We start from the raw sequence: 12,783 nt of genomic DNA, 5'->3' as shown, positions 1-12,783 counted from the left end.
AATTGCTGAAGGAACAAGAGAAGCAGGGGCGTGATATCAAGGAACTGAAACGCCAAAAGCTCTCCTCTCAAGCTGGGGGAGCATCCACTTCTCAAAATCAAGGTTGTTGAGTCCTAACTCTGTGAAACCTCTATCATTAGAGGCCTCTGTTTTTCGTTTTTTTTTTTTTTTTATCTCTTTCCTTTATTTTTAGTCTCATCTTATATCTATAATTGAGTCTTGTTCTTAATTAATAAAATTAATAAAGTTTATGCTTTAAAGCTATGAATGTCCTATGAATCCATCACCTCTCTTAAAAGAAAAATGCTTTAATCACAAAAGAACAAGAAGTACAGGATTCCGAAATTTATCTCTGAAACTAGTTGAATTAGTTTGATGTGGTGGCAATACTTTTTGTTTTCTGAATGAATGCTTGAACAGTGCATATGTCTTTTGAATTTGTTGTTTTAAGAATGTTAAAATTGTGGCTCTTGAAAGAATGAGGAGAAAGAGAACTGTTATTGAGGATCTGAAAAATCATCAAATTGATTCTTGAAGCAAGAAAAGCAGTGAAAAAAAAAAAAATTTTCGAAAAAAAAAGGGAAAGAAAAAGAAAAAGAAAGAAAAGAAAAAAAAAAAAGAGAAGGAAATAGAGTTGTGATCCAAAGCAACAAGAGTGTGCTTAAGAACCCTGGACACCTCTAATTGGGGACTTTAGCAAAGCTGAGTCACATCTAAAAAGGTTCACCCAATTATGTGTCTGTGGCATGTATGTATCGGTGGTAATACTGGAAGACAGAGTGCTTTGGGCCACAGCCAAGACTCATACATTGGCTATGTTCAAGAATCAATGTACTTCACTAAGAGAATCAATAACACTATCTGAGTTCTGAGTTCTTATAGATGCCAATCATTCTGAACTTCAAAGGATAGAGTGAGATGCCAAAACTGTTCGGAGGCAAAAAGCTACTAGTCCCGCTCATCTAATTGGAGCTGTTTTCTTTGATATTTTGGAATCTATAGTATATTCTCTTCTTTTTATCCTATTTTGATTTTCAGTGCTTGGGGACAAGCAACAATTTAAGTTTGGTGTTGTGATGAGCGGATAATTTGTATGCTTTTTGGCATTGTTTTTAGTATGTTTTTAGTATCTTTTAGTTAGTTTTTAGTATATTTTATTAGTTTTTAATTAAAATTCACTTTTCTGGACTTTACTATGAGTTTGTGTGTTTTTCTGTGATTTCAGGTATTTTCTGACTGAAATTGAGGGTCCTGAGCAAAAATCTGATCCAGAGACTGAAAAGGACTACAGATGCTGTTGGATTCTGACCTCCCTGCACTCGAAGTGGATTTTCTGGAGCTACAGAAGCCCAATTGGCGCGCTCTCAACGGCGTTGGAAAGTAGACATCCTGGGCTTTCCAGCAATATAATAGTCCATACTTTGTCCAAGATTTGATGGCCCAAACCCGCGTAGCAATCCGGCCTCAGAAATTCCAGCGTTAAACGCCGGAACTGGATTAAAAGTTGGAGTTAAACGCCCAAACTGGCATGAGAACTGGCGTTTAACTCCAGAAAACGTCTCTACACATAAAAGCTTCAATGCTCAGCCCAAGCACACACCAAGTGGGCCCGGAAGTGGATTTTTCTGTCATTTACTCATTTCTGTAAACCTTAGGATACTAGTTTACTACTTATAGGACCTTTTGACATTGTAATCAAAACCTTATGACCTCATAACATTTCATACACGTTCTTTCCACAGTATGAGCCTCTAAACCCCATGGTTGGGGGTGAGGAGCTCTGCTGTGTCTTGATGGATTAATGCAATTACTACTGTTTCTCATTCAATCATGCTTGCTTCCGTTCTAAGATAACACTTGTTCTTAATCCGGATGAATGTGATGATCCGTGACAATCATCATCATTCTCAACCATGAACACGTGCCTGACAAGCACCTCTGTTCTATCTTAGATTGAGTAGTTATCTCTTGGGTTCTTTAATCGGAATCTTCGTGGTATAGGCAGGACCTGATGGCAGCATTCAAGAGAATCCGGAAGGTCTAAACCTTGTCTGTGGTATTCTGAGTAGGATTCAATGATTGAATGACTGTGATGTGCTTCAAACCTGTAACCTACTGGGCGTTAGTGACAGACGCAAAAGAGTGATTCTATTCCGGTAGGGGAGGGAACCAAACCGGTGATTGGCGGCACTGTGACAGAGTGCTTTGCATTAGCTTTCACTGCGCGGATGGGAGGTAGCTGCTGACAACAGTGAGACCCTACACGAGCTTGCCATGGAAGGAGACATGCGTGTTTGATGAAGAGGACAGTAGGAAAGCAGAGATTCGGAAGATGGAGCATCTCCAAACCTCAACCCATTCTCCATTACTGCAGTACAAGTAACCATTACATGTTCTTTTGCTTTTTACAATCAATCCTGATAATTTCTGATATCCTGACTAAGATTTACAAAATAACCATAGCTTGCTTCAAGCCGACAATCTCCGTGGGATCGACCCTTGCTCACGCAAGGTATTACTTGGACGACCCAGTGCACTTGCTGGTTAGTTGTGCGGGATTGCAAAAGTGTTATTGCAATTTCGTGCACCAAACATAAAGGAAAATACAACAAAAGAATGGAAGAAGAATGAATGTAACAACAAGGAATTAAGAAGATAGAAGTAGAAGAAGATGAATTAAAATCTAGATCTAAGAACTAAACCTAATCCTAATCCTAATTCTAGAGAGAAGTGAGAGCTTCTCTCTCTAGAAACTAACTCTAACTACTAAACTAAACTAATGGTTAAAAAGGTTTCTTGATTTCCCTTCAATCCTTGGCTTAAATAGCATCAGAAATGAGTTGGATTGGGCCCACAAGGCTTCTAAAATCGCTGGCCACGTTGTGCTTTAAGTGAACCAGGTGGCAGCAACGGCGCGTGCGCGTACTATACGCGTGCGCGCCACCATACGTGTAGAAAATATGGCAAATCTTATATCGTTTCGAAGCCCCGGATGTTAGCTTTCTAACCCAACTAGAACTGCATCATTTGGACCTCTGTATCTCAAGTTATGGTCGTTTAAGTGCGAAGAGGTCGGCTTGACAGCTTTCCGGTTCTTTCATTTCTTCATGAGTTCTCCAACTTTTCATGCTTTCTTTCTTCATTCCCTTGATCCAATCTTTGCCTCCTAAACATTAAATCACTTAACAAACATATCAAGGCATCTAATGGAATCAAGGAGAATTAGATTTAGCTATTTTAAGTCCTAAAAAACATGTTTTCACTCTTAAGCACAATTAAAGGAGAAGTTATAAAACCATGCTATTTCATTGAATAAATGTGAGTAAAAGGTGATAAAATCCCCAAAAATCAATACAAGATAAACCCTACAAATGGGGTTTATCAACGGCATCGAATGGTGGTGCACGAAATTGTGATCAATACTTTTCAAAACATAAACAATCCCTAGTAATGGCTCCAAGGACTTAGTGCTCAATACCATGGCATAAACACAACTTCGCACAACTAACCAGCAAGTGCACTGGGTCGTCCAAGTAATAAACCTTACGCGAGTAAGGGTCGATCCCACGGAGATTGGTGGTATGAAGCAAGCTATGGTCATCTTGTAAATCTCAGTCAGGCAGACTCAAATGGATATGGTGATAAACGAAAATACATAAAAGATAAAGATAGAGATACTTATGTATATCATTGGTGTAAGAGCTTCAGACAAGCGTATGAAGATGCCTTCCTTCCGTCTCTCTGCTTTCCTACTGTTTTCATCCAATCCTTCTTACTCCTTTCCATGGCAAGCTCGGTAGGGTTTCACGTTGTCAATGGCTACCTCCCATCCTCTCAGTGAAAATACGTCCCTGATGCTCTGTCACAGCATAGGCTAATCATCTGTCGGTTCTCGGTCCGGCCGGAATAGAATCCAGTGATTCTTTTGCGTCTGTCACTAACGCCCCGCCTTTCGGAGTTTGAAGCACGTCACAGTCATTCAATCATTGAATCCTACTCAGAATACCACAGACAAGGTTAGACCTTCCGGATTCTCTTGAATGCCGCCATCAGTTCTCGCCTATACCACGAAGATTCCTTTTAAAGAATCCAAGAGATATTCACTAAGCCTCATATGCTTGTAGAACAAGAATGGTTGTCAGTCACCTTGCTCATGAGTGAGAATGATGATGAGTGTCAATCATCACCTTCATCAAGTTGAAGAACAAGTGATATCTTGGACAAAGAACAAGCGGAATTGAATAGAAGAACAATAGTAATTGCATTAATACTCGAGGTACAGCAGAGCTCCACACCTTAATCTATGGTGTGTAGAAACTCCACCGTTGAAAATACATAAGAACAAGGTCTAGGCATGGCCGAATGGCCAGCCTCCCAAAGTGAGTTCAATCGTCAAAACATGATCAAAAGACTCTCTATATATTACAATAGTAAAAGGTCCTACTTATAGAAAACTAGTAGCCTAGGTGTACAGAGATGAGTAAATGACATAAAAATCCACTTCCGGGCCCACTTGGTGTGTGCTTGGGCTGAGCAATGAAGCATTTTCGTGTAGAGACTTCTCTTGGAGTTAAACGCCAGCTTTTATGCCAGTTTGGGCGTTTAACTCCCAATTAGGTGCCAGTTCCGGCGTTTAACGCTGGAATTTCTGTAGGTGACTTTGAACGCCGGTTTGGGCCATCAATCTTGGGCAAAGTATGGACTATCATATATTGCTGGAAAGCCCAGGATGTCTACTTTCCAACGCCGTTGAGAGCGCGCCAATTGGGCTTCTCTAGCTCCAGAAAATCCACTTCGAGTGCAGGGAGGTCAGAATCCAACAGCATCTGCAGTCCTTTTCAGTCTCTGAATCAGATTTTTGCTCAGGTCCCTCAATTTCAGCCAGAAAATACCTGAAATCACAGAAAAACACACAAACTCATAGTAAAATCCAGAAAAGTGAATTTAACTAAAAACTAATAAAATATACTAAGAACTCAACTAAAACTATTAAAAACATACTAAAAACAATGCCAAAAAGCGTACAAATTATCCGCTCATCACAACACCAAACTTAAATTGTTGCTTGTCCCCAAGCAACTAAAGATCAAATAAGATAAAAGAAGAGAATATGCAATGAACTCCAAAAACATCTATGAAGATCAGTATTAATTAGATGAGCGGGGCTTTTAGCTTTTTGCCTCTGAATAGTTTTGGCATCTCACTTTATCCTTTGGAACTCAGAATGATTGGCTTCTTTAGGAACTCAGAATCCAGATAGTGTTATTGATTCTCCTAGTTAAGTATGATGATTCTTGAACACAGCTACTTTATTGAGTCTTGGCTGTGGCCCAAAGCACTCTGTCTTCCAGTATTACCACCGGATACATACATGCCACAGACACATAATTGGGTGAACCTTTTCAGATTGTGACTCAGCTTTGCTAAAGTCCCCAATTAGAGGTGTCCAGGGTTCTTAAGCACACTCTTATTGCCTTGGATCACAACTTTATTTCTTTCTTTCTCTTTCTCTTTTCTTCTTTCTCTCCTTTTTTTTTTCGTTTGCTTTCTGCTTTTTTTTTTTTTGTTCACTGCTTTTTCTTGCTTCAAGAATCATTTTTATGATTTTTCAGATCCTCAGTAACATGTCTCCTTTTTCATCATTCTTTCAAGAGCCAACATTCATGAACCACAAATTCAAAAGACATATGCACTGTTCAAGCATACATTCAGAGAACAAAAGTGTTGCCACCACATCAAAATAATTAAACTGTTATAAAATTCAAAATTCATGCAATTCTTTTTCTTTTCAATTAAGCACATTTTTATTTAAGAAAGGTGATGGATTCATAGGACATTCATAACTTTAAGGCATAGACACTAAGACACTAATGATCATAAGACACAAACATGGATAAACATAAGCACTAAAATTCGAAAAACAGAAGAATAAAGAACAAGGAAATCAAGGAACGGGTCCACCTTAGTGATGGCGGCTCTTCCTTCCTCTTGAAGATCCTATGGAGTGCTTGAGCTCCTCAATGTCTCTTCCTTGCCTTTGTTGCTCCTCTCTCATGATTCTTTGATCTTCTCTTATTTCATGGAGGAGAATGGAGTGTTCTTGATGCTCCACCCTTAGTTGTCCCATGTTGGAACTCAATTCTCCTAGGGAGGTGTTTAGTTGCTCCCAATAGTTTTGTGGAGGAAAGTGCATCCCTTGAGGCATCTCAGGGATCTCATGATGAGAGGGGTCTCTTGTGTGCTCCATCCTTTTCTTGGTAATGGGCTTATCCTCATCAATGGTGATGTCTCCCTCTATGTCAACTCCAACTGAATAACAGAGGTGACAAATGAGGTGAGGAAAGGCTAACCTTGCCAAGGTAGAGGACTTATCCGCCACCTTGTAGAGTTCTTGGGCTATAACCTCATGAACTTCCACTTCTTCTCCAATCATGATGCTATGGATCATGACGGCCCGGTCTAAAGTAACTTCGGACCGGTTGCTAGTGGGAATGATTGAGCGTTGGATAAACTCCAACCATCCTCTAGCCATGGGTTTGAGGTCATGCCTTCTCAATTGAACCGGCTTGCCTCTTGAATCTCTCTTCCATTGTGCGCCCTCTTCACATATGATGTGAGGACTTGGTCCAACCTTTGATCAAAGTTGACCCTTCTTGTGTAAGGATGTTCATCTCCTTGCATCATAGGCAAGTTGAACGCCACCCTCACACTTTCCGGACTAAAATCCAAGTATTTCCCCCGAACCATAGTAAGATAATTCTTTGGATCCGGGTTCATACTTTGATCATGGTTCTTGGTGATCCATGCATTGGCATAGAACTCTTGAACCATCAAGATTCCAACTTGTTGAATGGGGTTGGTAAGTACTTCCCAACCTCTTCTTTGGATCTCATGGCGGATCTCCGGATATTCACCCTATTTGAGTGAAAAGGGGACCTCGGGGATCACCTTCTTCAAGGCCACAACTTCATAGAAGTGGTCTTGATGCACCCTTGAGATGAACCTATCCATCTCCCATGACTCGGAGGTGGAAGCTTTTGCCTTCCCTTTCCTCTTTCTAGAGGTTTCTCCGGCCTTGGATGCCATAATGGTTATGGAAAAACGAAAAAGCAACGCTTTTACCACACCAAACTTAAAATGTTTGCTCGTCCTGGAGCAAAAGAAGAAAGAAGAGAGTAGAAGAAGAAGAAATGAGGAAGAGGGAGATGGTGGTGTATTCGGCCAAAGAGGGGGAGAAGTGGTGGTTTGGTTGTGTGAAAATGAAGGAATGAAGAAGGGTATTTATAGGAGAGAGGGGAGATGGTTCGGTCATTATGGGTGGGTTTGGGAGGGAAAGTGGTTTGAATTTGAAGGGTGAGGTTGGTGGGGTTTTATGAAGGATGGATGTGAGTGGTGAAGAGAAGGATGGGGTTTGATAGGTGAAGGGTTTTTGGGGAAGAGGTGTTGAGGTGATTGGTGAATGGGGGAAGAAGAGAGAGAGAGGTGGTGGGGTTGGTGGGGATCCTGTGGGGTCCACAGATCCTGTGGTGTCAAGGAAAAGTCATCCCTGCACCAATTGTTGCTCAAAATCACGTTTTGAGCCATTTCTGGCGTTAAACGCCGGGCTGGTGCCCATTCCTGGCGTTTAATGCCAGGTTCTTGCCCTTTTCTGGCGTTTAACGCCAGTCTGGTGCCCCTTTCTGGCGTTAAACGCCCAGAATGGTGCCAAACTGGGCGTTAAACGCCCAACTGCTAGGCTTACTGGTGTTTAAACGCCAGCAGCTTCTTCCTCCAGGGTGTGCTGTTTTTCTTCCTGTTTTTCGTTCTGTTTTTGCTTTTTCAATTAATTTTGTGACTTCTCATGATCATCAACCTACAAAAAACATAAAATAACAAAAGAAACTATATAAATTATAATTATTGGGTTGCCTCCCAACAAGCGCTTCTTTAATGTCAGTAGCTTGACAGAGGGCTCTCATGGAGCCTCACAGATACTCAGAGCAATGTTGGAACCTCCCAACACCAAACTTAGAGTTTGAATGTGGGGGTTCAACACCAAACTTAGAGTTTGGTTGTGGCCTCCTAACACCAAACTTAGAGTTTGACTGTGGGGGCTCTTCTTGACTCTGATTTGAGAGAAGCTCTTCATGCTTCATCTCTATGGTGACAGAGGGATATCCTTGAGCCTTAAACACAAAGGATTCTCCATTCACTTGAATGATCAGTTCACCTCCATCAACATCAATCACAGCCTTTGCTGTGGCTAGGAAGGGTCTGCCAAGGATGATGGTTTCATCCATGCACTTCCCAGTCTCTAGGACTATGAAATCAGTAGGAATGTAATGGTCTTCAACCTTTACCAAAACATTATCTACAAGTCCATGAGCTTGTTTTCTTGAGTTGTCTGCCATCTCTAATGAGATTCTTGCAGCTTGTACCTCAAAGATCCTTAGCTTCTCCATTACTGAGAGAGGCATGAGGTTTACACTTGACCCTAAGTCACACAGAGCCTTCTTGAAGGTCATGGTGCCTATGGTACAAGGTATGGAAAACTTCCCAGGATCTTGTCTCTTTTGAGGTAATTTCTGCCTAGACAAGTCATCCAGTTCTTTGGTGAGCAAAGGAGGTTCATCCTCCCAAGTCTCATTTCCAAATAACTTGTCATTTATCTTCATGATTGCTCCAAGGTATTTAGCAACTTGCTCTTCAGTGACATATTCATCCTCTTCAGAGGAAGAATACTCATCAGAGCTCATGAAAGGCAGAAGTAAGTCCAATGGAATCTCTATGGTCTCATTTTGAGTCCCAGATTCCCATGGTTCCTCATTGGGGAACTCATCGGAGGCTAGTGCACGCCCATTGAGGTCTTCCTCAGTGGCGTTCACTGCCTCTCCATCCTCTCCAAATTCGGCCATATTGATGGCTTTGCACTCTCCTTTTGGATTTTCTTCTGTGTTGCTTGGGAGAGTACTTGGAGGGAGTTCAGTAACTTTCTTGCTCAGCTGTCCCACTTGTCCTTCCAAATTCCTAATGGAGGACCTTGTTTCAGTCATGAAACTTTGAGTGGTTTTAATTAGATCAGAGACCATGGTTGCTAAGTCAGAGGGGTTCTGTTTAGAATTCTCTGTCTGTTGCTGAGAAGATGATGGAAAAGGCTTGCTATTGCTAAACCTGTTTCTTCCACCATTATTGTTGTTGAAACCTTGTTGAGGTCTCTGTTGATCCTTCCATGAGAAATTTGGGTGATTTCTCCATGAAGAATTATAGGTGTTTCCATAGGGTTCTCCCAGGTAATTCACCTCTTCCATTGAAGGGTTCTCAGGATCATAAGCTTCTTCTTCAGATGAAGCATCCTTAGTACTGCTTGGTGCATTTTGCATTCCAGACAGACTTTGAGAAATCAAATTGACTTGTTGAGTCAATATTTTATTCTGAGCCAAAATGGCGTTCAGAGTGTCAATCTCAAGAACTCCTTTCTTCTGACTAGTCCCATTGTTCACAGGATTCCTTTCAGAAGTATACATGAATTGGTTATTTGCAACCATTTCAATGAGCTCTTGAGCCTCTGTAGGCGTCTTCTTCAGATGAAGAGATCCTCCAGCAGAGCTATCCAAGGACATCTTGGATAGTTCAGAGAGACCATCATAGAAAATACCTATGATGCTCCATTCAGAAAGCATGTCAGAAGGACATCTTCTGATCAATTGTTTGTATCTTTCCCAAGCTTCATAGAGGGATTCTCCATCCTTCTGTCTGAAGGTTTGGACTTCCACTCTAAGCTTACTCCATCTTTGTGGTGGAAAGAACTTTGCCAAGAAGGCATTGACTAGCTTTTCCCAAGAGTCCAGGCTTTCTTTAGGTTGAGAGTCCAACCATATTCTAGCTCTGTCTCTTACAGCAAAAGGGAATAGCATCAGTCTGTAGACCTCAGGGTCAACCCCATTAGTCTTGACTGTGTCACAGATTTGCAAGAACTCAGCTAAAAACTGATGAGGATCTTCCATTGGAAGTCCATGGAACTTGCAATTCTGTTGCATTAGAGAAACTAATTGAGGCTTAAGCTCAAAGTTGTTTGCTCCAATGGCAGGGATAGAGATGCTTCTCCCATAAAAATCAGGAGTAGGTGCAGTAAAGTCACCCAGCACCTTCCTTGCATTGTTTGCATTATTGTTGTTTTCGGCTGCCATGTCTTCTTCTTCTTTGAAGAATTCGGTCAGGTCCTCTAAAGAGAGTTGTGCTTTGGCTTCTCTTAGCTTTCTCTTCAAGGTCCTTTCGGGTTCAGGGTCAGCTTCAACAAGAATGCCTTTGTCTCTGCTCCTGCTCATATGAAAGAGAAGAGAACAAGAAAATGTGGAATCCTCTATGTCACAGTATAGAGATTCCTTGAGGTGTCAGAGGAAAAGAGAAATAGAAAGAAGAAGGAGAAGAAGAATTCGAACTTTACTTAGATAAGGTTCGAATTGTGCATTGAGAAGGAGTGGTACTCCATAAATAGAAGGATGTGAGAAGGAGGGAAGAGAATTTTCGAAAATTCAATTAAAAAGATTTTGAAAACATTTTGAAAATTTGATTGATAATTTTCGAAAATTCAAAGTGAAAAAGAAATCAAGTGATTTTTTGGAAAAGATTTTTAAATTAGAAATCAAAAAGATTTGATTGAAAATTATTTTGAAAAAGATGTGATTAAGATGATATGATTGGTTTTAAAAAGATGTGATTGAGAAGATATGATTTAAAAAACATTTTTAAAAAAAATTTGATTTTGAAAACAATTTTAAAAGATATGATTTTAAAAATTAATGACTTGCCTAACAAGAAAAGATATGATTCAAACATAAAACCTTCCTCAACAGAAAAGGTAACAATCTTGTGATGTTTCAATCAAATCATTAATTGTTAGTAAGTATCTTTGAAAAAGGAAAGAAATTAATTTTGAAAACATTTGATTGAAAAGATATGATTTGTAAAAGATTTGATTTTGAAAAACTTTGAAAACTTGAAAAAAAAAATTTGATTTGAAAACAAAATCTTCCCCCTAGCACCATCCTGGCGTTAAACGCCCAGAATGGTATCCATTCTGGCGTTTAACGCCCAAAATGCACCCTTTTTGGGCGTTAAACGCCCAACCAGGTACCCTGGCTGGCGTTTAAACGCCAGTCTGCCTTCTTCACTGGGCATTTTCGAATGCTCAGCTTTTTCTGTATAATTCCTCTGCAGTATGTTCTGAATCTTCAATTCTTTGTGTTATTGACTTGAAAAGACACAAATTAAAAATATTTTTGGATTTTTTTAATAATCAAAATGCAGAAAGAATCAAATAACAATGCATGCAAGACACCAAACTTAGCAGTTTGTATACTACTGACACTATATGAGACACATAAACACTCAAGTCAAAAGAATTCAAAGATCAGAGTAAGAAATCATCAAAAATTACTTGAAGATCCTTAAGACACATGAATGAATGCATGAAATTGACACCAAACTTAAGATGAGACACTAGACTCAAGCAAGAAACATAAAATCTTTTTGGTTTTTTTATGATTTTTATAAATTTTTTTTTTGTGATTTTCGAAAATTAAGTGGAAAAAGATATCAAAATTCTTAATGAGAATTCCAGGGATCAGTGCAATGCTAGTCTAAGACTCCGGTCCAGGAATTAGACATGGCTTCACAGCCAGCCAAGCTTTCAAAGAAAGCTTCGGTCCAAAACACTAGACATGGCCAGAGGCCAGCCAAGCCTTAGCAGATCACTGCTCCAAAAGCAAGATCAACAAGCTTCTGTGATGATAAGTTGAAACCTCGGTCCAATGAAATTAGACATGGCTTTACAGCCAGCCAGATTTCAACAAATCATCATGAAACTCTAGAATTCATCTTCAAGAATTTCGAAAAAAATAAATACCTAATCTAAGCAACAAGATGAACCGTCAGTTGTCCATACACAAGAACAATCCCCGGCAACGGCGCCAAAAACTTGGTGTTGTTGCCGGATCGAAAATTTGGCACTGATGTTACCGGACCAAAAGCTTGCCGAATACTCGAACAATCCCCGGCAACGGCGCCAAAAACTTGGTGCACGAAATTGTGATCAATACTTTTCAAAACATAAACAATCCCTAGTAATGGCTCCAAGGACTTAGTGCTCAATACCATGGCATAAACACAACTTCGCACAACTAACCAGCAAGTGCACTGGGTCGTCCAAGTAATAAACCTTACGCGAGTAAGGGTCGATCCCACGGAGATTGGTGGTATGAAGCAAGCTATGGTCATCTTGTAAATCTCAGTCAGGCAGACTCAAATGGATATGGTGATAAACGAAAATACATAAAAGATAAAGATAGAGATACTTATGTATATCATTGGTGTAAGAGCTTCAGACAAGCGTATGAAGATGCCTTCCCTTCCGTCTCTCTGCTTTCCTACTGTTTTCATCCAATCCTTCTTACTCCTTTCCATGGCAAGCTCGTGTAGGGTTTCACCGTTGTCAATGGCTACCTCCCATCCTCTCAGTGAAAATACGTCCCTGATGCTCTGTCACAGCATAGGTTAATCATCTGTCGGTTCTCGGTCCGGCCGGAATAGAATCCAGTGATTCTTTTGCGTCTGTCACTAACGCCCCGCCTTTCGGAGTTTGAAGCACGTCACAGTCATTCAATCATTGAATCCTACTCAGAATACCACAGACAAGGTTAGACCTTCCGGATTCTCTTGAATGCCGCCATCAGTTCTCGCCTATACCACGAAGATTCCTTTTAAAGAATCCAAGAGATATTCACTAAGCCTCATATGCTTGTAGAA

At 40.4% G+C, this 12,783-nt stretch overlaps 1 non-coding gene across 1 annotated transcript; it reads left to right on the top strand.

Moving 5' to 3' along the window:
- Positions 1-9,653: 9,653 nt before the first annotated feature.
- LOC130977384 (small nucleolar RNA R71) lies at positions 9,654-9,761 on the top strand. The gene has a single exon (XR_009085076.1). It is a non-coding gene; the product is annotated as a small nucleolar RNA R71 (small nucleolar RNA).
- The last annotated feature ends 3,022 nt before the right edge of the window (positions 9,762-12,783 follow it).

Source organism: Arachis stenosperma, chromosome 4, assembly GCF_014773155.1.
Source record: "Arachis stenosperma cultivar V10309 chromosome 4, arast.V10309.gnm1.PFL2, whole genome shotgun sequence".
Taxonomy (NCBI): domain Eukaryota; kingdom Viridiplantae; phylum Streptophyta; class Magnoliopsida; order Fabales; family Fabaceae; genus Arachis; species Arachis stenosperma.
This window is presented reverse-complemented; position numbering and strand designations above follow the sequence as displayed.